Below are 21,616 nucleotides of genomic sequence, written 5' to 3'. Positions count from 1 at the left end.
CTGTGCAAAGCCTCAGTCACATATATATAGCTGGAGTGCCCAGGAATTGTGCACTGTACTATATTTGTCAACATGGAGCAGAAAGGGAGTTTGTAAATCTAACTGGAGCAAAGGATGTTGGGAATGGTAAGGGTGGGGTGCTGTGGGAGGGCTGTGGTACAGGTGGCAGAGAAGGAGTGCTGGGTGGGGTGACGTGGGTGCAGACACACCCAGCCCTGAGACACCAGGCAAGGTCACTTGATTCCAAACAATTGGCTTATTAAAATGAAGGATCTTATGTTTTCCCAGCATATGTGATGAATAAGCTCTTCTTGGGCTTCCATCTGGGTACAGGTATTGATTTTAACCAACTTTTTAATGACAAACCCTGCCATTTTCATCAGTGATGATGCCAAGGCATGTCTAGTCTGGTGGTATATATATATATATATATATATATATATACACCCCCAATTTTCCATCCCTCCTGATTGGTTAGCCCTTATCCAATCAGGCTTCCGCTGTCCCAGCTTATTTACAATTGAATTCCAGTTCTTACTTACGAAGGTTGATTGATAAATTCATGGCCTAAGGCAGAAGGAGTCAATTTTAGAAAACCTAGCACATTTATTTTTCCTACATTTACAGTTAGTCTAGCGATCGTGGAGCATACGGATCCGTTCTGTGTAGATGTTGGTGTCTTGGTTATCCAGAAGTGGTCCACAGCAGGGGTGATTGAAAAATTTGTGGCCTAGGGTTGAAGGAGATGGGTTATTAACTTCAAACTTTCTGCGTTTTTCACTCAAAGAGTTGAACTGCACGTGCAGGTAATGAAAGCTGTATAACTCATCTCCTTCTGCCTTAGACCATTAACTTATCAATCACCCCTGACGTGGACCACTTCTACAAAAAAGGGATCTGTATGTTCCACGACCGCTGGACTAATTGTGTACATGTAGGAGGGGATTATGTTGAAAAATAGATGTGCTAGGTTTTCTTCTACCTAGGCCACAAACTTATCAATCTCCCCTCATAGAATGAGACCTTCGGCCTTGTTGAAGTTAATTTTTCTCTTGTTTTATTTCAGTGACTTCCTTCATCAGGTGATCCGAAAAGCCATTGGCACAGCACAGTAGTTTTGTGCCAATGATGCCAATCCTATGGCCATTACGAATGCAATATTCTGCTAGTGCTGATATCTTGGGGTAACCTAAACAGATGCATCTCCTGTGCTCCTTGATGCGGATTTGCACCGTGCATACCATCTGGCCGATATACACTGCTCCGAAACCACAGGGAGTCCTGTAAATGCTAGCCATCCTGAGTCTCATATCATCTTTGACCTGCATAGGCTGTGATTGGTTAATGATTATTACAGAATGTTTCTCTGGTGCTTTCCACATCCACCTCGCTGCCTTCCCTTTTCCCAACCTGATTCCTCTCTCCCTGTCCCCTTCCCACTCTCAGTCCACATTAGAGACCCATATCAGAATTAGGTTTATCATCACTCATGTATGTCATGAAATTTGTTTTTTTTGTGGCAGCAGTACAGAGCATTACATAAAATTATTACAGTATTGTGCAAAAGTCTTAGGCAATCTAGCTATATATATGTGCCTAAGACTTTTGCATAGTCCTGTAGGTCCCACACTATCAAGTTCGCGGACAGTTATTACCCTACAGCCATTAGGGTCCTGGACCAGCATGGATAATTTCACTCGCCTCATCTCTGAAGTGATTCCACAGCCTATGGGCTCATTTTCAAGGACTCGATAACTCCTGTTCTAAATATAATTTATTTCCACAATTTGTCTTCTTTTGCAAATTGATTGTTGGTCTTTATTGATATATAGTTTATATAAATTATTGTATTCCTTTATTTTTCAGAATCTGAATCAGGTTTAATATCACTGGCATTTATTGTGAAGTTTGTTAACTTTGTGGCAGCAGTACAATGCAATGCATAATACTAGAACGAGAATGACAGTAAATATGTATATATTAAATATTTAAATTAAATAGCTAGTGCAAAATATTAGGGAATAAAATAAAGTAGTGAGGTAGTGTTCATGGTTTCAATGTCCATTCAGAAATTGGATGGCAGAGGGGAAGAAGCTGTTCCTGAATTCTTGAGTCTGGGTATTCAGGCTCCTGTACCTTCTTCCTGACAGTAGAAAAGAGAAGAGCAGAAGTCCTGGGTGAATGGGGTCCTTAATGATGGATTCCTCATTTTGAGGACCGCTCCTCGAAGAGGACCTGGATACTACGGAAGCTGGTGCCCATGATGGAGCTGGCTAATTTTACAACTCTCTGCAGCTTACTTCGATCCTGCTCAGTAACTCTACCCCACCCCATACCAGACGGTGATGAAGCCAGTTAGAATGCTCTCCACGATACATCTGCAGATATTTGCAAGTGTTTTCGGTGACATACCAAATCTCCTCAAACTCTAGAAATGCCGGCAATAAAATTAATCTCCAGGTAGCGTATGGTGACATACATAGTACATACTTTGACACATTTTACTTTGACTTTGACTCTCATCTTAAGCCTATGCCCTTGAGCCCTTGACTTCCCTATCCTGAGGAAAAGTCTGATGTGCTCTCTTTTAGCAATTGTTTTCAGGAAGTGAGTGTCACTGGCAAGGCCAGCACTTATTATCCATCTTCAAATGTTGTTGAAAATGTGGTGGTGAGCACCTTTCATGAAGCAATTCAAACTCAGCGGCATAGAGAAATATTGATGTATTTCCAAGTCCATCACAGGCAAGGCTGTGCCCACCACTGATCATGTTTAAGAAAGCATCCATCATCAAGGACCCCCACCATCTAGACCATGCTCTCTTCTCACCACTACCATTGGGCAGGAGGCACAGAAGCCTTAGGTCCCACACCACTAGGTTCAGGAACAGTTATTACCCTACAAATATCAGGCTCCTGAATCAGCATGGATAACTCCACTCACCTCAAGTCGGAACTGATTCCACAACCTACAGACTCACTTTCAAGGACTCTATAATTCGTGTTCTCCGTATTACTATTTTTTTTATTTGCACAATTTGTCCTCTTTTTCGCATTAGTTGTTTGTCAGTCTTTGTTTATATATATTTCCCCATAAATTCTCTTGTATTTCTTTATTTCCCTGTAAATGCCTGCACCAAAATGAATCTCAACATAGTATGTGATGACATATGCATAGAAATAAATCAATAATAAATTCACTCTGACTTTTGACTTTGAAGTCAGAATGTTGTGTGACCTCAAGAGAATCCTGCAGTTGGTGGTGATCCAATTAGCCTACCGCTCCAGAACTTTATCATGGTATAAGAGTAATCTTTGAGAATAAGGTTCCTTAAGTTTGTTATATCCAGGGGTGATAATGGGGATAAGCTTCTGCTGCAGATTAAATGCTCCAAGTGGTGTGTGTCTCAATTAAGTCCAGCTCCTGGCCTTCACATGTGGCTCAGGTACTGAGATCGGCAGAACCATTTCTACTGATAGAAGAAGGGCCAAAAGTGAGCCTTAAACCTGTCACTTTGGGCAGATGGGGCTCATCGGCCGTGGTTGACAGCTCAGCTAGGAAAAGGAAAACTCTTATCTCAAGCTTCCTCGTGTCTTGTAGTTAAACCCACTCATGGGGAAAGCTTTGGGAGTAAACCCCAAGGGAAAAACCAAGAGCTGGAGTCCCTAAGCCAGTCCCATGTTGAGTTCAATGCTGATTGGCAACTCCTACGCATTGTGGTGCCAAACTGTATCAGTTCTTGCAGTTACATTGGATTCTTCAGCTGCATGGAGAGGGGGAGTCTGCTGCAGGGGAAACAGTTTGCTCTCCATATTGTACTGCCTTGGCTTGTGCATTATATAGACAGCTAGGACACAATATCCATGGTCAATCTTGACCAACGGAGGGCCTCAATTTGTGAGTAATGGACTTATGTTTCATAAATAATAATCACAGTGATTGGAGAATAAATGTTTAACGTGGTGGATGGGGCACCAAGAAAATGGATTGCCTTGACTTGGATTGTGTTCATTTCTTTAAAATTTGCAACAGCTGCATGTAATTCAGGCAAATGGAATCCTTATAACTCCTGCCCTATAGATGGTAGAAAGGCATTGAAGGCTGACAAAATGTGTCAAGGTTGCTGTTAATGTGGGAAATTAGATTCTTAATGCTCACTGTTCCAGAAACAGAGTAATAAATCATGATGGAATTTATTAGTACTGTTTTGCAAATGCCATTGAGAACTTCCATATATTTTAGAACCTTTTGAATCTGCGTAGGCGAGATCTTAATGTTTTAATGTCAGAAAAAAATGGTAGAAACAAAATATCTATACCTGTGTCTCCAAATCACATTTGTCAAATGTATCCAGAGAAGTTTTTTAATAACCAGTACACAGACGTCCCAACTAGAGAGAGTGTGATGCTAGATATCCTATTAGGAAATGAGGTAAGGCAGATGATAGATGTTTGTGCAGGGGGATACTCTGCATCTAGTGATCATAATGTAATTAGGTTTAAGGTAATCATGGAAAAGGCTAGGCCTGGTCTGTGGGTGGGTTGAGATTCTAAATTGGATAAAGGCCAATTTTGAAGGTATCAGAATGAATCTGGCAAATGTGGATTAGGACATGTTGTTTTCTGGCAAAAGTATGCTTGGTAATTGGGAGGCCTTCAAAGGTGAAATTTTGAGAGTACAGAGTTTGTATGTTTCTAGCAGAATAAAAGGCAAGGATAACAGGTTTATTGAACCTTAGTTTTTGAGAGGTCTTGAGGCCCTGGTTAAGTAAATAAAAGGATGCATAGCAGGTATACAGGCAGTTAGGAACAAATAAAGTGCTCAAGGAGTATAAGAAATGCAAGAGAATACTTAAGAAGGAAGTTGGGAGAGCTAAAAGAAGACATCAAGTCGCTCTAGCAGACAAGGTGAAGTCTAAGGGCTTCTACAGATATATTAAGAGAAAAAGGATAGCAAGGGACAAAATAGATCCTTTGGAAATTCAGAATGGTCAGCTCTCCATGGAAGTGAGGGAGATGGGGGAGATTTTAAATGATTATTTTGTATTACTCGGGAGATGGACACGGAGTCTATAGATGTGAGGCATTGCAGCAGTGAGGTCACAGACCCTCTAGAGATTACAGCGGAGGAGCTGTTTGCTGTCTTGAGGCAAATTAGGGTGGATAAATCCCCGTGGCCTGATGATGTGTTCCCATGGACCCTGTGGGAGGCTAGTGTGGTCCCTGGTAGAGATATTTAAAACATCCTTGGCCACGGATGAGGTGCCGGAGGATTGGAAGATGGCTAATGTTCTTCCATTGTTTAAGAAAGATAGTAAATTATAAACCAGTAAGCTTGACATCAGTTGTGGGAAAGTTACTGGAAGGTATTCTAAGGGACTAGACAGATAAGTATTTGGATAGACAGGGACTGGTTAGGGATAGTGAACATGGGTTTGTGTTTGGTAAGCCATGTCTAAACAACCTTACAGAATTTTTTGAGGATGTTACCAGGAAAATTAATGAAGTCAAAGCAGAGGATGTTTTCTACATGGACTTTAGCAAGGCCTTTGACAAGATGCCGCATGGGAAGTTGGTCAAGAGGGCTCAGTCGCTTGGCATTCAAGATGAGGGAGCAAACTGGATATTGGCTTTGTAGAAGAAGCCAGAAAGTGGTCATAGATGATTGCATCATTGGATCAGCAAGTTTGTGGATGACACCAAGATTGGGGGTGTAGTGGACCACAAGGAAGAGTATCAAAATTTGCAGTGGGATCTGAAACAGTTGACAAAATGGGCTGGAAAAATAGCAGATGGAATTTAATGCAGACAAGTGTGAGTGCTGCACTTTGCGAGGGCCAGCTAGCATAGGTCTTTCACTCTGAGTGGTAAGGCAATGTAGAAGAGAAGAGAAAGTATAGTAGAAGAGAGGGATCTAGGAATACAGAGCCACCATTGCTTGAAAGTGGCATCATAGGTATAGTTAGGGTTGTAAAGAAAGTTTTTGGTACATTGGCCTTTGTAAATCAATGTATTGAGCACAGGAATGTTGAAATTGTATAAGACACTGGTGAGGCCTAATTTGGAGTACTGTGTGCAGTTTTGGCCACCTACCTACAGGAAAGATGTAAATAAGATTGAAAGAGTGCAGAGAAAATTTACAAGGATGTTGCTGGGACTTGAGGACCTGAGTTACAGGGAAAGATTGAACAGGTTAGGATTTAATTCCCTAGAACAAAGATTTGTTAGAGGTATATAAAATTATGCGGGTTATAGACAGGATAAATGCAAGCAGGCTTTATCCTTCACTTAGAAGGTGTTAAGAGCATGGAATGTATGCTCAATTTCAATATTTAAGAGAAATTTGGATAGGTATATGGAGGGCTATGGTCCATATGCAGGTCGATGGAACCAGGCAGGTTAATGGTTTGTCATGGATTATATGCGCCAAGATCCTTTTTCTGTGCTGAAGTCTTCTATGGCTTTTTGATTCTATGCTCTATGTCCAGATTTCTGGAATAGAGATCCTGTAATTTAATTAAAATCTGACAGTTGCCCGTTTCCATTCCAAGTATAAAATGTCCCACAGATATATTCAAACTAGTGCAGATTCTTAATGTTTTTGCCAGCCTTTATCCTACAGTGTTACATAAAAGATTATCTGGTCAGTTACTCAATGCTTCTTGAATCTTAGTGCCTCATACTACAATAATGATTACAGCTCAGATGAAATTTGTTGCAAGCCCAATGGGATATCCTGGGCTGTAACATAAGCACAAGATATCTTCTTAAATATTAGAATGATAGAATGGTTACTGCACAGAGGAAAACCATTTGGCCCATTATTTCCATGCCAGCTGTTAGTTAGCCAGCAGAGCAATATAAAAGCAAGACAGTCAAAACTTCTTTTAAAGTTTCAATGTATCAACTTATTCAAACTTCAGTAATGTTCCAATTTTGTACACCAGTTAAGTGGGTCTCCTAATATTTTTCATTAAAATGAATGTGAATCATTGCTTATTAATACCATAAGTCAGTTTCTTTTTTAAATAATTGAAGTTTAAAAAGAGACACGAGAGTCTGCAGATGCTGGAATTCTTGAGTAACACACACAAAATGCTGGAGTAACTCAGCAAGTCAGGCAGCAACTATGGTGGGAAATAAACAGTCAATGTTTCATGCTGAAACCCTTTATCAGGTCTTAAAAATATTTTTTGTAATGATTTTGATAGATGCTTGACTGAGAATTTATTAATGTTTCCTTCCAGGGTGAGAGCTTGGTTTGCCATCGATCCTGCTCATGGATAGGCATATGGACGTAAGGAAGATGGAAGGTTATCAACATTGTGTAGGTAGGAGGGATTCGCGTTTGGATGCTTTTAATTTGTTGGTCCGCACAACATTGTGGGCCAAATGGCCTATTCCTGTGCTGTACTGTTCTATGTTGTTCTGCAGTTTTAATAACTTGGTGATAAATATTGTCGTGTCTCTGAAGATAGATAACACAATAATGGCTTCAGATATATCTTTCTGCAAACTATATTTGATATTGGTTTATTATTGTCACATATAGTGAAAACAATTTCTTGCATACTGTTCATACAGATCAAATTATTGCACAGTGCATTGAGCTAGAATAAGGTGAAACAATAACCAAGCAGATTAAACTGTAAAGCTTCCCAGAAAGTGCAGTGCAGGTAAATGATTAAGTGCAAGAACGTAACGAGGTACATTCTGATAACAATCGGATAGAAGCTGACCTTGAGTCTGGCAGTATGTATTCCTGAAAATATATTTCTGTCCTAATCCATTCATTCCTAATTTTAAATCTCAGTATGGTTTCTCTTACAAGATTTTCAGTACAATCTAGATCCGTTGATTGTTTGCAGTCAAAGATTCTTTATCCATTATCTAATGGCTTCCCACATTATTATTATTATTTTACTAATATGCCTCTTCAGTTTACATCCTCCCAATTCCCGCACTCTGAAGTCCTTCATTTTCTTATTAGGGCAAGGTCAGACATGTACAAACCTTCTTCGGTTGACTCACCTAAAACAGACCTGACAAGAGTGTGAGCAAATCTGCTCTTCAGTGGAGTCATCAAAGTCAGGCCAGCTTGTCCACTCAAGAATAGCTTGACTCAACCTACATCTTTAGTGGTCCTTCCAATGCACTCAACTGGAGTTGGTCATGAAGGCACATGACCAAATATTTACTCAAGAACAAAGACCGTAATAAGAATCTAAAAAGAGCAAATGAAGATAGGGGAGTGAAGAGTTTTATGGAGGGAATTCCAAACACCATGACCTAACAGCTGAAAACATAGCAGTTGATACTCAAGTCATGAAAATAAGGATGTACAAATGCCTTTAAGGGTTGCAGGCCAGTAGAACTGTAAGTGAGAAGGCAAATCCTTGGGGTGATTTTTAAAAATAGTAGAAATCTTAAAATGGAGGCATGCTGAACCAAGTCTGAATGTAGGCAGAGTGGTTAGAGATGATGGAGAAATGAGTCTTGATGCACATTAACACGCAAGGCAGAGATTTTGATGAGCTTAAATGTTCAAAGATATCAAGACATAAAGGCAGGTTAAAGAGCATTGTAATGATCAAGTCTGGAGCTAATAATGTGATGAATGGTGGTTTCAGCAGTATTTGAGCTGGGATGGGATAGAGAAGGGTGAACTGATGATTGTGAAATTGTGGAAGTAAATGATCACTAATTAGGTTTCAATTCCAGTCGCTGCCTGTAAGGCGTTTATACATTCTCCTCATGACTGTGTGGATTTCCTCCACGTGCGGAAGTTTTCTCCCACATTCCAAAGATGCACGATCAGGTTTAGTGAGCTGTGGACATGCGAAGCTGGCACGTGTGGTTTCCCAGCACAGTCCTCTGTGATTTGATTTGATGCAAACAATGTGTTTTAGAATCCCAATGTACTATATGTGACAGATAAATTTAATTTGTCTAGTTACGGCTGCTGTTTTGAGCCATTAATTATATTTTACATGCACAATTCGTATTGTAAAAATGTTATGTTTTAGTTTGTATCTTTCAATATTTGTCCTTTAGATTGAAAGATGACTATTATGTTACTGTGGGAAATCACAGAAGATGTATGTTACTGAAGGAAACACTTAAGCCCATCATGACTGTGCAATCAAACCTACTGGCCATAGCTTTTCAGGTACACATGAAAGTGTAATAATAGTTTCTGTCTTTAGCACCCTTTCAGGCAGGGACTGCTAGATTCCCACCATCTGCTCAGCCAAAACTAAAACTCTCTAAACATACCAGAGGCTACTATTGAAACTCAACATTTTTCCATACTCTTGTAGCTCCTGCCTAAATGATGCATTGCACATAAATTGTGTGTAATACATTTCCATCCAAATGACAAGCAGTACCACACCTTTCTGCAGTATAATGCATTCTTCCTGTCAACCGCACAGCCGTTTTTTGTAGAATCTACTGACTTGTTTATTGCTATAGTAAGTAAGGAACTATATTGAGGCTTTCAGTAAAGAATACTCTTATATCATTTCCTCACAGTGAACCAGTTTTGTATCCAATTTGCCACAGGTTACATTTTTAGCCAATACATCATGTGTAACTGTTATGACACGCACCTGACCGCACCAGCCTCCGGGGTTTAAGCGCTCTAGCTCTCCGGAATATGGACAGCTGGCGTGGCCCCATTAAAGATTCAGGCCCGCCCCGCTGTTTGATGACTGTATTCTGCCACCAGGATTTTAATATTTAAAGAGCACCTGAACTGAGGTCCAGGGCTCAATCATCAGTTCCACTTTGGGTTCTTGTCTAGCATCTAATTTAGAACCCTGTCTTTGTTTCAGTCTCATATTGTGTCTCACTTCTAGTCTCAGATACCCCAACACTTGGGTCCTAACCATCCCTACCTAGGTCTCTCGTCACAGAGCAACGTTAAGGTTATGGCTAAACTGCATGTCAACCACGTTCAGAGCACACCTCTCAATCAATGCAGTCAAGTTGCTCAGACATCCTTTCCGTAATAAATTCATGACTTTTTAAACGAAGGCTCCTATTGTCCCTTAGAACTGATTCATCACAGGAGTGAAGCAAAGTGGTTAACAGTTCTCCAACTCTCTAACACCACTCTGAAGACAGGGAGGATTGAGATATGATGATCAGAGTCTCAGTAACTTGTTGCCTGGAATTTTCTTCCAGGTCTGGCAGCTTATCCAAATTTCATTGACTGTTAAACCATTTAATACTTCCCCATTTACTCCATTTTTCCACGACAATATTTCACATTCTTTCTCCTTAACCAGAGCATTGCCATCAGTCTCCCTCATTCAACCTTTGTGAAGTACTCATCTTGTTCCCACATCTCTCCCCCCATATAATTACATTGAGATCACTAATGGTCTATACTCTATCCTTGGTTATCCTTTTACATTTTACGAACTTACAAAATATCACAGAATTTTTTATGATTTTACTTGCCAGTATTTTTTCATGCCATCTTTTTGCTACCCTAATTTCTCTTTTAATTTCATTGCTACTGTTTCTATACACTTCTTGGCTTATTGAAGTATAAATCACACTATGTTTTGCATAAGCTTCCCTTTTCATCCAGTATCCTACAGTTAGTAGTTCTAACTTACTCTTTGTGGAAATATATTTACTTGTGATCCTCCAGGTTTCCTGCAGCATTAAAAAAAAACAAATAAGCATTAAGAACGCAATAAATGGTAAAAGATTTAATGGTAAAAAAAATTTAAGTGGTAAAAGATTGCAGCATGCTGCTGTGCAGAGTGACTTGAGAGTGCTTGTGCATGAAGTGCAAAAGTTTGGTTTGCAGGTTCTGTAAGCTATCGAGAAGGCAAATGGAATGTTGCTCTTCATTGTTAGGGGGATTGAATTTAAGAGCAGGGAGATTATGCTGCAACTGCATGGGGTACTGGTGAGGCCACACCTGGAGTGCTACACGCAGTTTTGTTCTCTTTACTTGAGGCAGGATATTCTGGCTTTGGAGGCGGTGCAGAGGAGGTTCACCAGGTTAATTCCAGAGAGGAGGGGGTTAGACTGTGAGGAGACTATGTACTCGCTGGAATTCAGTTGAATGAGAGGAGATCTTATAGAAACATTTAAAATTATGAAAGGGACAAATAAGATAGAGGCAGGAAAGTTGTTTCCACTGATAGGTGAGACTCAAACTAGGGGACAGAGCCTCAAGATTCGGGGGAGTAGATTTAGGACGGAGATGAGGAGGAACTGCTTTTCCCAGAGAGTGAATCTGTGGAATTCTCTGCCTAGTGAAGCAGTGGAGGCTACTTCAGTAAATATATTTAAGACCAGGTTGGATAGATTTTTGCATAGTAGGGGAATTAAAGGTTATACGGAAAAGGCAGGTAGGTGGAGATGAGTCCATGGCCAAATCAGCATGATCTTATTGAATGGCAGAGCAGGCTCAACGGGCCAGATGGTCGACTCCTGCTCCTATTTCTTATGGTTTTATGTAAAAAAACAATAAAGATAATATAAAAGCAATCCTATAAAACATAATGTACAAGTAATTATTATACACATGGACTGATTGAATGTACATAAAGTGCTGTTAAGTGGTGGTGCAGTCAATTAGTAGGTGGAGATGTTGATCACTCTAACAGCTTGGGGCAAGTAATTTTTTTTCAGTCTAACAGTTCCGGCATAGATGCTGTGTAGCCTCTTCCCTGATGGGAATGAGACAAACAGTCCATAAGCAGGGTGGGTGGAATCCTTCATGATTCCAATTGCTTGCCTTTTTGTGGCACCTTTCTATTTATACTGTATATAGCGCAATATGTCCTTGGTGACAGGTAGGCTGGTGCAGATGGTGTGTTGGGCAGTTTTAATTACCCATTGCGGAGTCTTCCTATCCACCGCAGTGCGGTTTCTGTGCCATACGGTGACGTAGCAGGTTAGGATGCTCTCTACTGCGTACCTGTAGAAGGTCGTGAGTACTGTTATTCTCCTCGGAAAGTAGAGGCATTGGTGAGCTTTCTAGACTATGGAGAATGTGTTCTAGGACTATAAGAGGATGTGAATTTATCTTCAAGTAGCCTGTTACTACTTGAGTAATACACCTGGAGTATTGTGTTCAGTTTTGGTCTCCAAATTTGAGGAAGGACATTCTTGCTATTGAGGGAGTGCAGCGTAGGTTCACGAGGTTAATTCCCAGAATGGCGGGACTGTCATATGTTGAAAGATTGGAGTGACTGGGCTTGTATACACTGGAATTTAGAAGGATGAGAGGGGATTTGATTGAAGAATATAAGATTATTAAGGGATTGGACATGCTAGAGGCAGGAAACATGTTCCTGATGTTGGGGGAGTCCAGAACCAGTTTAAGAATAAGGAGTAGGCCTTTTAGAATGGAGTTCAGGGAAAACTTTTTCACCCAGAGAGTTGTGGATCTGTGGAATGCTCTGCCTGAGGAGGCAGTGGAGGCCAATTCTCTGGATGCTTTCAAGAAAGAGTTAGATAGAGCTCTTAAAGATAGCAGAGTCAAGGGATATAGGGAGAAGGCAGAAATGGGGTGCTGATTGTGGATGATCAGCCATGTTCACATTGAATGGTGGTGCTGGCTCGAAGGGCTGAATGGCCTACTCCTGCACCTATTGTCTATAATTACAGTCAACTTATGCTAAATCAAGCAAAATTGCTTCATTTTAATTTAGAACCTGAAATCTGCCAAATTTAATGGAACTTTGTTTACCAAGACAAGAAGTCATCTCCCATTGATAGTCTAACCATGTGCCCAATGTCACTCGTTAAACTAAATTTAGAATTGCCCCATCCTGTTGGGTGGCCAAAAACTGTTGCTGACAAATTTACAATTCTAGTTCCATGAACTATTAAGAATTCTAGCACACTCATAAGGACCTCTGCCTGAAATGTTAACTGTTTATTTCCCTCCATAGATGCTGCCTGACCACTGAATTCCTTCAGTATTTTGTGAGTATTACTCCAGATCTCCAGCATCTGCAGAGGTATTGGCGTCTCATAATAGTTCTTTCTAGTTCTTCGGATGTATCAGTGTACACTTGCCTGATATTTCTGAAAATCATCATTGCTTCTCATAGTTCCTTAACCAATATTGACACCACCATTCTTTTTTGATCCCTAGATTGCTGTATTATTGAACTTACAATGTAGTTGAATTTGAAAGTTGATAGAGAAGAGTATTCTCTAATTTCTTTCTTTAACTTCTTTCATTATTCATAAGCACTTTATTAGAAAGTGTTTAGGGAATAGTGTGTATTGATGAAGTCGGTTCAGTTCGTCAAGTTATTCAATATCAATATAATTAAGAATCCTATATTGTCATTTCGTAGAAGTTTAATCCATATCTGCTAATTTGCAAACATTAGTTGAACATTTAAGATTATCACCCAGTACCTCAACACTTTGGTTGTTTCTATCTTGCAAAAGGCAGTCATTCTAGTTAACGTTTAACAGGGCTTGACATGCAGGCAGAACCTTTGAGAAAAGCACTGAATGAATTGTTGTAAAATGTTCAGACACATTTCAGCTTAGATTCATTTTAATGCTGTTATTAAGTAAAGACTTGTGCGACCTCAGGATGTTTAATATGTATTACATCAAATAAGTAGTCTTGAAGAGTACTTATTATAATGTATGAAAACATCCATTACTGAAAGCTCTGAGCAAATTCACTATAAAGATAAATCCTCCTGATAGATGTTGGTTTTGGTATTACATGTTGGCCATACTTTTCTACACCTTGGAAGGACCAACCTTTTCAAAGTTCAAACTACATTTTTATCAAAGTATGTATACTTTATACAACCTTGAGATTCCTCTCCTTACAGGCAGCCACTAAACAAGAAACCCAAAAGAACCCATAAAGAAAATTCAAGCAACACCCAATGTGCAGAGAGGAAAAAAATCCTGCAAACAATAAAAGCAAGCAAACAGCATTCAGAATGAACGTGAGTCCACAGACACGAAGCCTGGAGCAGCAGAGAAAGACTTCACAAAGCTCGCAGACATGAAGCCCAGAGCAGCCTTATGGACAAAGAGCAATTCCAGTCCTGTAATGTGTAAAATGAGTTTCCAATTCATAGTAATATCCACAATGTTGAAAGCATTTGTGTATAGTTTTTCATTGATTCTATTGCAGTTCTCTGTTTTTCTTCGAACACCTGCAAGAAAATGAATGTCAGGTTAGTGCATGGTGACATATATGTACCTTGATAATATATTTACTTTGAACATTGACGTACACGAATTCTTTGAATGCTCTACATGACATTGAAAACTCCAGTGAAAAAAATTGAATAACTTTTGATACGTTGAAAGAATAACATCAGATCTCACTTTATTCTGGGTTTTTTTTTGTGCAATCAGATAGGGTCTGTTCTTCTGCTGAACACAATTGTGGCCCAGTTACTTTGTATTCAGGCAAGAGCTTTGGGCACTGATCATAGAAGAGGTATGAATTCAGTAATTGAGATTGTTGCCTTAGCTTAGTTGGCAATATATCCAACTCTGCAGCAGGATCAGTTCTCACTTCACTGAAGTACATTGTATTAGCTGATACTTAATGCAGGACTGAGAGAGTATCAAATACAGAGATAAGGAACCTTCCTCTCGAGATGGGTGTAAATTATCTCATGGCAATATCTAGAGCAGATCATGGTTTCTCCTGGTATGTAAATTGATAGATTTGTTTATTATTGCTACATGTACTGAAGTCCAGTGAAAAACTTTCTTTTGCATGCCTTCCCATGCACGTCATTTCATTCTAACAGTGCTTTGAGATAGTACAAGGGAAAGCAAAAGCAGAATGCAAAGTAAAATGTAGCAGAGAAGACGCAGTGCAGCACGATAATAAGGTGCAAGACCAAAATGAGGTAAATTGTGAGGGCAAGGGTCAATTTTATCATACCAGGGGACAGTTCACTAGCAAGAGAGAAGATGCCCTTGAGCTCGGTGGTATGTGCTTTCAGGCTTTTGTATTGTCCAAATGAGGCAAAGGAGAAGAGAGAATGTCCAGGATGAGTGGATTTGATTATGCTGGCTGCTTTACTGAAAGAGTGAAAGGTGCAGGCAGATTCGCTTCAGGGAAGGCGAATGTAATGTACTGAGCTGTTTCACAATTCCCTTTAGTTTTGTGCAGTCACAGGCAGGACGGTTTCCGCACTAAACCAGACTGATCAGATACATCCAGACTGGATTCTTTCTATGATGCATCTATAAAAATTGGTGAGAGTCAAAAGTGACAAGCCCAATTTCTTCAGCCTCCTGAGGAAGCAGAGGTTCTGGTGCACTTTCTTCGCTGTTGTGTCATCGTGGTTGGATAAGGACAATGACGTTCACTGCTAGGAACTTGAAGCTTTCAAGTTCAAGTAATTCAACAATTAATCATCAATCAACACCATGAAAATATTTAGTCCATTTATCCATCTATTTCATCCATTGCTTTATATGAGATCTTACGATTCATAAACTAGCTGTCATATTAGCTCACATAACAATATCGACTGTACTCCAAACAAAGATAATTCCTTGGCTGTGAAGAATTTAGAGGGTACTAAGTATGTGAAATTTGCTCTGCAATTGTAATTTTCTATTTCAACAGCAGCAACATTTTGTAGGAAGCATTTGATACATTGGCTCAATCTTCCTTATCAAAGCACAAAGTGAAAATTTGAAATTATGTTGATAATAATTCTCAAATTCCTGTCCCATCCTTTTATGAGTCATGATACATTTACAGGAAATGTATAATTTAAGCTGTCTGTGAAGGAAGTAGAATCAATTTATCTTTGTAACTAATTCTGTAATATTATAGCACAGTAGCAGGTTATTTGGCCCATACTATAGGATAGAAAGACCCACTAACCAAAAACAAAGGAGATTCTGCAGATGCTGGAAATCCAGAGCAATACACAAGATATTGGAGGAACTTAGCAGGTCAGGGGAATAAATGGTGGACATTTCAGACCAAGGACTAATATGCTGAGATCCTCCAGCATTCTGTGTGTGGTAAACTTAACCAAACCCCCTTTACAACTCTTGGCATAAAGTATTATATGTCAGGCTTCTACCTCCACTACTGTTTCAGCAATGAGACTCCGACCCTAGGTAGGTAGGCCTCTGTTAGTCTCAATAGACCATGGACTCCAGGGCGCAAGCCTGGGCAAGGTTTTTTTTATGGAAGACTGGCAGTTGCCCAAGCTGCAAGTCTCCCCCCTCCACACCACCAATGTTGTCCAAGGGAAAGGCATTAGGACCCATACAGCTTGGCACTGGTGTCGTCACAGAGCAATGTGTGGTTAAGTGCCCTGTTCAAGGACACACACGCAGCCTCAGCCAAGGCTCAAACTAGCGACCTTCAGATAACTAGACAAATGGCTTACCCACTTGGCTACGCGTCAACACGTCAACACACTCAGACCCTACCACTTAATGGATGATCTTTTTTCTTCAACACCCCCCCACCCCCCAATCCCTCTGAAGGTTACGTCCCTTAGTTATTTGCTCTAGAAGTCAATACAATTTTTCATCTTCTCTGGGTTTCACATACTTTTACACTTCTCCATGAGGCCTCGCCTTGGGCTCTGCATTCCAAAGAAAGTAACCCCAGCTTTGTCAGTTCTCCTCATAACTAGCATTCTTCAGCCTTTGCAACATCCTCATAAATCTCCTCACATGTTTTACCTTTGCCAATTTTTAATAGTTTATACTTTAGAATATTGCAAGAATTAATCAGAAAGTGAAAGAAAGAAAAGCAAAGTATGTAATTGAAAATTTAATAGTGATAATAATTTTACATGACAGACAAAGTATTTGAAAAGCCACAGACATGTCTAAAGGTCAAAGTAAATGTATTCTCAAAGTACGTAAATGTTAACAAATACTACCCTGAGGTTCATTGGGTACCATGGTAACATTGCAGTTAGCACAACAGTATTACAGCTCAGGGCAATGGAGTTTAGAGTTCAATTCCGGCATTATCTGTAAGGAGTTTCTGTACATCTTCCCCATGGAATGCATGGGTTTTCTCCAGGTGCTGTGGTTTTCTCCCACAATCCAAAGATATGCTGGTTAGTTGGTCACTGTAAATTGTCCAATGACAATTATCTAGGGAAATATCTAGGGATTATCTGGGGATATAACATGACTTGAAGGGGCTGATTCTGTGCTATATCTCAATAAATAAATCAAATTGCTCGCAGGCATTCACAGTAAAACAAAGAACAAAAGGCCAATCACAATCAAATAATAATATAACAGAGATATTTGCTCAAAAGATTTAAGAAATAAGAAAAGGAAAAGGCCAAATTGTCCAATGACACCTCTGTGTGTTCAAAGACATTGTGTACTGTTCTAATCTTGACATCAGCTCCAGTTTCTCAGTGCTGTCTACAGGATTGGAGTACTTGAGTTATAAGCAATGATTGGACAGGCCCTGTGATAATGGAAGATGAGAGATGAATAGTAGAGATTTATAAAATGATGAGGGGCATAGATATGGAAGAAAGCCAGAGTATATTTTCCATGGTAGGGGTGTCTATAACTAGAGGCCACAGGGTTAAGGTGAGAAGAAGGATATTTAAAGAGAATATAGGTGTAAAATATTCACACAAAGAGTAGCTGGTATCTAGAATGATTTGTCAGAGGAGATGATGGAGGCAGAAAGAGTGACAACATTTAAAGGCATTTGGACAGGTACTTGAATGAGCAAGGCATAAAAGGATATGGAATTAATACCAGTAGGTAGGATTTTTACAAATAGACATGCTGATCAGAATCCATTCAAGGGCAGCACGTTTGCACAACACTCTACAGTGTCAGCGATCTTTGGTTAGGGTTCAATTCCTGCTGCTGTCTGTAGGTGTTTATACGTTCTCCACATGATCATGTGGGTTTCCTCCCAGTGCTCCGCTTTCCTCACTCATTCCAAAAGGCACATGGGTCAGGGTTTGGACATGCCAAATGATCCACTCCTTTATTTGTAGGATTCTTGCCCTTTTTATCCAATATTCCTTAGCTTGTAGTTCTTACAACTAAGTAGAAAGACAAATGGTAATTGTTGCAAAGAAGGTGGACTGCAAAAGTAGAGATGTCTTTCTAGATCTGTGCAGCACATTGCTGAGATCATATTTTGAAAACTGTGTGAATTTATTTATTTTTTATTTATTGATATAGAACATGGAGTAGGCCTTTCCGGCCCCTTGTGTCACACCAACCAGCAATCCTCCTATTTAATTCAAGCCTAATCATAGGTTAATTGGTCATTGCTAATTGTCTTATCAACCAGTATGTCTTTGGAATGTGGGAGGAAATCCACTCAGTCACGGGGAAGACATTCAAAGTCTTTACAGGCAGCAGCGGGAATGGCAACTAATGTGGTGCCCAAAGCTTGCTCTCTTTAATTAATGAGGAATACTTTTGTAACGGAAGCAATCCTGAGAAGATTGACTAGGTTGTTTGAGTTTATCTCATGGGGGACAACTAAACAAGCTGGACCTAAATTACAAGGGTTCCGAAAAATGGGAAGCCATCTTGTTGAAACATAAAGTTCCTGAAGAAGTTTGCAAGACTCTTTGATGAATGCATGTTTCCCTTTGATGTAGGAATATAGAACTAAATTAATTTCAGAATAAGGAGCCATTTGTTCAAGGTGTGGTTTAAGAGGAATTTCTTCTCTCAAAGGATTATAAATAGTTGGAAGTCTCCACTCCAGGGTGCTATGGAAGATGAATCAATGAATATATTCAGTAATAAAACTGGCAAATTGTTGGAAGTAAGATTATGAAAGTCAAGATCAGTGCAGCCATTATCTTACTCAACAGCAGAGCAGGGTTGAGGGTCTAACTAATTCTTATCTTTATAGAGTCATAGAGAACTACAGCAAAGAAATAAGCCCTTCAGCCCATCTAGTCAATGCCAGACTATTATTCTGCCAAGTTCCCTTGACATTCACCTGGACCATAGTTTTCCATATCCCTCCAACTCATCTACAGCAGTGTTAGAAAGTCTGTGAACCCTGTAGACTTTTCTCTATTTCCGCATAAGTATGACCTATGATGTGATCAAATCTTCACATAAGTCCTAAAATTAAATAAAGAGAGCCCAATTAAATAAATAACACAAGAAAATATTATATTTGTTTATTTATTTATTGAGAAAATGATCCAATATTACATGTATTGGAAAAATTATGTGAACTTTTGCTTTCAGTAACTGTACAGCACAAACATTTCTGGTAACTGTTGATCAGTCCTGCACATCAGCTTGGAGGACTTTTAGGCCATTCCTTCTCAAAAAACTGCTTCAACTCTGGGATGTTGGTGGGCTTCCTTGCATGAACTGCTTGCTTCAGGGCACTCCACAACATTTCTATAGGTTTGTCAGTACTTTAACTCAGCCATTCAAATATACTTTTTTATTTCTTTTTAAACCATTCTGTTGATTTACTCTGGTCTTTCAGATCATTGTCTTGTTGCATTATCCAACTTAAATTAAACTTCAGGTGATGGACTACTACCCTAACATTCTCCTGTAAGGATTCATAGTTCCCTCAAAGATTGCAAGCTGTCCAGGCCCTGAGGGAGCAAAGCAGCCCCAAACCATGATGCTCCTTCCACCATGCTTCAGAGTTGGGATGAGGTTTTGGTGTTGGTGCACAGTGCCTTTCTCCTCCAAACATATAATGTGTATTTCTGCCAAAATGTTCTACCTTTGTTTCATCTGTCCACAGAACATTGTCCCAGAAGCATTTGTAGAACATCCAGGTGTTCTTTTGCAAACTTGAGATTTGCAACAATGTTTTTTGTTGGAATACAATGGTTTCCTACGTGGTGTCCTTCTATGAACACCAGTCTTGTTCAGTGTTTTTCTTATAGTGGACACATGAACAGAAACTTTAGCAAGTTCTAGAGATTTCAGCAGCTCTTCCCCTTGGATTCTTTCTCACCTCTTTCGGTATTGCACGTTGTGCTCTTGGTTTTGATCTTTTCAGAATGCCCAGTCCTAGGAAAAGTAACAGCAATACTGAGTTTCCTCCATTTGGAACTAATGAACACTCAGGACTTTAGAAATGCACTTATAGCCTTTTCCAGTCTGATGCACCTCTACAATTCTTCTTCTAAGCTCCTCTGAAAGTTGCCTTGATCGAGACATGGTGCACATAAAGAGATCTTCCTTGGGACTGAGAAGGCTCTGTCAGTATCCTGACTTTGTGAATCTTTTTTATAGGGCAGGGTACCTCTACAACCCACACGTCCAATCACACCTCAAAGATTGGAATATCTGACTCCAAACACCTCTTGTAGAAGGCCTTACCCCAGAGGTTCACGTACTTTTCCCAACAAATACGTGTAATATTGGATCATTTTTCTCAATAAATAAATGAACAAGTATTATCTTTTTTTGGTGTTATTATTTAATTGGGTTCTTTTCATCTGGTTTTTGGACTTACCTGAAGTTCAGCATTAAACACCTTAATTCCCTCCAGGCTTGACAAGAAGCTCAGAGACCTCAGCCTTCTCCCTGCCTTGTGTAGCTGGATCCTGAAATTCCTGTCAGATCACTGGTAGGTGGAAAGAGTGGGCTCCCTCACCTCTGCCCCTCTGATCTTCAACACAGGTGCCCCTCAGGGCTGTGTCTGAAGCCCCCTCCTTTACTCTCTGTATACCCATGACTGTGCCGCTACCCACAGCTCCAATCTGCTAATTAAATTTGTTGATGATACTACATTGATTGGCCTAATCACAAATAATAATGAGGCAACTTACAGCGAAGAAGACATCACCCTGATACAGTGGTGTCAAGAAAACAACCTCTCCCTCAGCGTTGCAAAAGCAAAGGACTACAGAAGGAATGGAGACTGGCTAACCCCTATTGACATCAATGGATCTAAGGTTGAGGGGGTGAACAGCTTTAAGTTCTTCGGCATACACATCACTGAGGATGTCACGTTGTCTGTACGTATCGGCTGTGTGGTGAAAAAGGCACAACAGCACCTCTTTCACCTCAGATGGTTGAAGAAGTTTGGTATGGGCCCCCAAATTCCAAGAACTTTCTACAGTGGCACAATTGAGAGCATCCTGACTGGTTGCATCACTGCCTGATAATGGGAACTGTACTTCCCTCAATCGCAGGACTCTGCAGAGAGTGGTGCGGACAGCCCAGCGCATCTGTAGACGTGAACTTCCCACTGTTCAGGACACTTACAAAGGCAGGTGTGTAAAGAGGGCCCAAAGGTTCGTTGGGGACCCGAGTCACCCCAACCACAATCTGTTCCAGCTGCTACCATCCAGGAAACCGTACCACAGCATAAAAGTCAGGACCAACAGGCTCCGGGACAGCTTCTTCATCAGACTGATTAATTAATGCTGATGCAATTATATTTCTATATTATATTGATTGTCCTATTGCACACACTATTTATTATCAATTACTATAAATTGCACATTTAGATGTAACGTAAAGGTTTTTTCCCCTCATGTATATGAAGGATGTAAGTAATAAAGTCAATTCAATTAATTTTAGGTTATGTTTGTGCAAAAAAAGAGAAAATGCTACAGGATTCACAAACTTTCGAGCACAGCTGTACTTATGCAAACTTCTCTTAAATG

The 21,616-nt window shown here is 40.0% G+C and overlaps 1 long non-coding RNA gene across 1 annotated transcript; it reads left to right on the top strand.

Annotated features, from left to right (window-relative positions):
• Nucleotides 1-4,391: 4,391 nt before the first annotated feature.
• LOC132393493 (uncharacterized) lies at nt 4,392-14,196 on the top strand. The gene is made up of 4 exons (XR_009511878.1): nt 4,392-4,431; nt 7,247-7,330; nt 12,926-12,959; nt 13,838-14,196. It is a non-coding gene; the product is annotated as an uncharacterized LOC132393493 (long non-coding RNA).
• The last annotated feature ends 7,420 nt before the right edge of the window (nt 14,197-21,616 follow it).

The sequence above is a fragment of the Hypanus sabinus genome, chromosome 4 (assembly GCF_030144855.1).
Source record: "Hypanus sabinus isolate sHypSab1 chromosome 4, sHypSab1.hap1, whole genome shotgun sequence".
Lineage (NCBI taxonomy): Eukaryota > Metazoa > Chordata > Chondrichthyes > Myliobatiformes > Dasyatidae > Hypanus > Hypanus sabinus.
Note: the sequence above shows the minus strand (reverse complement) of the source record. Positions and strands in the feature narration are given on the sequence as shown.